The following is a 5,056-nucleotide window of genomic DNA, read 5'->3' as shown; positions in this document are numbered from 1 at the left end:
GTGACGCTTGTTCTCGTACTTCCATGGAAGGTAGAGTTCGGCCTGGCGGCACTTGTTGAGAGGGATGAGGAGGTGTGCGCACTGGTCCCTGAACAATGGAGCTTCCGTGTGACAGAAGTTCAATACAACGGAGGTTCGGTGCGACGGCGGTGCAAGGCTAGAGGCGCCGCTAACGGAGTATTTGGAGGAGATAAGTGTGGAGAAGTAGAAGGATCGTGATTGAATGGAGGAGCTATGAGTGATAACCCTAATTTCAATATATTTTCTGACGGAAACTTTTAAATTACAGACGGATTTTCTGTCTGTAATAATTTAATAAAATACAATTTTTTATCTATTTAATTACAGACGGATTTTTCGTCTGTAACTATTTTCTATTAAAAAAAATTAATTTTTTCAACAGAATTATCGACGGATTTTATTTTTTGTTTGTAATTTATGCTAATTCATTTTTTTTATTTTCCGACAAAAAATCCCTCTGAAATTCTGTCTGTATTTCCGTGGGATAAAATCCGTCGAAAATATCCGTCTGTAATAACTAGTTTTCTAGTAGTGTCTTTTAAAAGAAAAATATTTTGATCTTATGAATTATGCAGTTTTTGTTAGGAGCATTTTGTAATAAATTAATGAGAAAATTTTACTCTCCCCTCTTAAAAGATGTTAAAATGACATTCTTCTCTCCTTTATTTGTAAAATATACATTTTTCTTATAATTTTTAAAAAATTTTTCTCTTTATTCCATTTTAATTTTTTTGTGTTAATTAATGTTAATTTCATTCATTTTTTAAGAAAAAATAAATTGGTTTTTTATAAAAATATTCTATAGCAAAAATTTTATTTTTTTCCATTAAATTTTGTTTATTAAAATATCCTTTACTAAATTATTTTTTATTGATTAAATTATATTTTTGCCAAAATATTGTTTAAAGAAAATTAATAATTAAATTATTTTTTTAAGATACTCTTCAATAATTTTTTAATTATTAAATTGTGATTTTACCAAAATTTTTGTTAATAATTATTTTTATATTTTACAATTATTTTTCTGATATTAACATATATTATTTTAATATTAAATAAAAAAATCATACCACTGTTAAAATGTATAAAAATTAATATATATTGATATCAGAAAATAATCTTACTAAGATTTTTTTGTTTAATGTTAAAATAATATATATTGATATCAGAAAATTAATAGTAAAATATAAAATAATTGATAACAAAAATTTTGGTAAAATCACAATTTAATAATTAAAAAATTATTAAAGAATATTTTAGAAAAACATAATTTAATTATTAATTTTTTAAAAAATATTTTGATAAAAATACAATTTAATCAATAAAAAATTTTACTAAAGAGTATTTTGGTAAGCAAAATTTAATGACAAAAAAAATAAATTTTTTTAAAGAGTTTTTTGTAGAAAATAATTTTTAAAAGAAAATTGAAAGAGAAGATTTTTTAAAAATTCTCAGAAGAATGTACATTTTATAAATAGAAAAAAATTATTTTAATATCTCTTAAAAAAAGAGAATAAAATTTTTTCTAAATTAAATTATTAAATTAACCTAACTTTGGCACGTTGTGGAAAGAAAATACTTGTATCTTTCATATTGATAAATTATTTAGAGCATAGATCTTTCACAATCAATACATACATATGAGTGGCACTTTTAAATACATGCTCTTCAAGATTAATAAATACAATATGGTGAATATGGTGAAGGGAGGTGAAGGGTGGAACAAAGACCCACGTTGATACTGTCTTTCCTCCAATTTTTTTTTCTGCGCTCAGCAAAGTCCAATTCAACAAGCTCCCACCAACGGGTCCCAGCACAATCAAACTCCATTGGATTTCACGCCACCAGCTCGGCTCAATTAGCCTCCCATGAGCACCAGTAACCTCTTGAAGACATGCTTGATCTTGTGAATTAAAAACAACACGTGTCAGCATCATATATAAAAAGAAAGTACATCTGTATATCTGTATAAAATTGTATCTTTACACTAGAGCGACCCATGTTTAAATTATGTGCAAGTACACTTAAATATATAAGCAGGTTAATGTATAACCTGGTCCCAAAAGAATACGCATAAGTAGTCCATTTAATTCTAAAAATAAAGTCAACTATTCTATTTTGGGTGTTGGTTTGTCGAACGCCCTTTATGTTGGGTACTGTCTTCACTTGTCACGCATACGCGTCGTCCACGTGTACGCATGACCCTCGTTATAGGCATTTAGTTAACGAGCACTCAACTCAGCACTCATTCAATCCGAGTACTCATTTCACCTGTCACGCGTACGTGTGATCCTTATTGAATGCGCTCGTTAAATGAGCATGCAAGCGAGTGCTAGTTCGAATGCCAAGTCTCACTTCCAGGAGGCACAATTTCATCCTCATGCGTACGCGTCGTCCATGCATACGCGTGGCCTTTATTGTGGGCTCTCAGTAAATGAGTGCCAATTCGAGCGCCCGTTCAATCTAGCGCTGGATTTTCTTGTTAAGCGTACGCGTGACCACCTTTAGCTGGCGTTGAGTAATTGAGCGTGCAAACGAGCGTCAATTTGAGCGTCTCTTCTCCTAAGGCAGCGCCAACTTCAATTCGAGCGCCTAGTGCTCTGCATGCCTTTTCTCATTTTCCTATCAAGTATTCAAACATAGTGCATCAAAGTAATATATAAGATGATTTAATATACTAAGTGTAATAATAATGCTGTAATAATAATGCTCATAATCACAACTTCACTTAGTATAATCTATTGCATCATATTCATCTTGTATATTAATGAAATAGCTACAATTTCAACTTATGCTTGAGAATTCATTACATGCAGAATATTTCATGCAATCACTTGTTTATTGACTAAATTTGTATGAAACTTAACTAGCTAAAACTATAGAAATAACAACTAAAAACCACCAATGATGCACATGCATCACTACTTCGGGTGCAACTGTAGACACGAAGCTAAAGGTAACTATAGGTATTGAGCTAGAGGCTCTTGGAAGCCCTACAAATTTAGGATTATAATTCGATCTGCCTAAACTAGCAACCACATCTTCAATTGTGACCAACAATTCATAAGTTCTCACCTCAAAAAACCAAGGTTCTGAAAATTGATTTGAACTGACCGGTCGAACCATAAATTGATAAGAATAGCGGTTCGGATGGATGGCAAAACTGTAAAATAAAAAAAATCGACATTAAACCATCAAATCAGCCAAGAATCGGTCAGTCAAACCAAATCACAAATCGACTGATTTTCTAAATTTAATAAAAACCGCCACCATTTTAATTCCCTAAGCCCCCTGAACCATTATCCAACCCAACCCAACAACCCTAACTCCACACAACGGCGCAACACTCCCTCCCATCACTGTCAGGCTCATCCTTCCTCTCAGTGCCAGCAAGCTGACTCCGTCACTTCCATCCAGCCGCTGGACTGCTCCCGCCGTCATCATAAGTTGGAGCTTCGAAGCCATTCTTGCCATCGTGCAGCTCTGTTTCACTATCGTCGCCGTTTTAGCCTTGGAAGTACTATTGTTGGGCTTGCCTCCTGCTTCGTCGCGCAGCTCTATTCCACCTTCGCTGGCGCCAGTTCTGTTCCACTGATCAGCACTGTTCCCCCTCTTTCTCAGGTTTTGCTATGCTCTGTTCTATGCTTCTAGCTTCTAGGTATTCTTTTACAATAATTATTGAATAATTATTATTGAATACTCTGTGAATTTGTTATGGGTTGAATAATTGTAAATTAATCTGTCGCTGCTTCTATGTGTTTATATAGATTTCACCGGCTAGTTCTCTCATTGTTATCATAATGAGCTGTTTATTTGTAAATTTGTTTTGGACATTACGGTGATAATCTAAATGTGAATTGAGAAATGTGGCACACCTTTTGTGTCATATTCCCAATCTCTCTCTTTCTCTCTTATTTATTCCGTCAAATAGTGGCAGTATCCCCTTTTACTTATTCTTTTTTCGTAGGAACGGCTAGTTTTACATTAAGGTTTTAAAATGTCTTGTTTTATTTTTTTGATTGGTGGTAGTACTGTTGTTTTTTTGAAATTTATGGTTTATGATTTATAATTTTTTATTTTAATATCATTGTTAAAATTATTGATGAAAATACTTTGTTATGATTTCTAATTTCAATATCATTTTTGAAATTATTGAAGAGGCACAAAGAGCTATCAATTCTGCTCATGTGGAAGCAGAAAATACTGAAAATTGTATTGGTGTTATCAAGTTAATGGGGGTGTTACAGCGGTATGCTTCAATTCAGTGAATAACTGAAAGTAGTAATAATACGATCCTACAATAATGTTTTAATTTAATGAATAATGCTTGAATACAATAAAAGAGTCGAACTTCACAAAATCTCGTGTAAGAGAATCGAAAATCGTATAAAATAATTTTTTCACATTATTAATATGTCATGGACTCTTAGTTTCTGTACTATAGTACTTTGTAGTTCATCAAAACTAGTTAATTGTTAGATAATGACGCTTGTTAGATTCTTATCAATAAATTTTATTTTTTCTTTCATTTTTGTTTTATCTTTTTTTCCGTAATACACTAGAATTAAAAAATTATCATCATTAGCTATTATAAATGTCATTTTAGACAAAAGCAAACTTTTTAAGTGTATTTATAAGACTTATCACTTATTAAATTGAATTACCTTACTTCGTAACACGTTAAGACAAAATTTGAATTATAATGATTTAATTTACCTATATTTTTCTTTATATGTAAAGCGAATTTAGCTGCATCGATTTACTATGTTACTGAACCTGAATTCATAAAATATTAAATCGAATTGGTTTAATTCTATTTATATAAATTTGAGCTTTAATTATAAATTAAATTTGACTGATTCGATTTACGTGTAAATATGCAAATCGAACTCAACTGGTTCGATTTATATTAGATTAAAATAGGATAGACATGTAACCAAATTTTAATCAGAACATCTTTCTAATTTTAATTTTCAATCATTTTATTAAAATAAATTACCTTAATATGAGTCAACACTTTAAATTAATACTTTAT

This window comes from Arachis duranensis, chromosome 7, assembly GCF_000817695.3.
Source record: "Arachis duranensis cultivar V14167 chromosome 7, aradu.V14167.gnm2.J7QH, whole genome shotgun sequence".
NCBI classification, from domain to species: Eukaryota; Viridiplantae; Streptophyta; class Magnoliopsida; order Fabales; family Fabaceae; genus Arachis; species Arachis duranensis.
The sequence above is the reverse complement of the archived record's forward strand: the minus strand, read 5'-3'. Positions refer to the sequence as shown.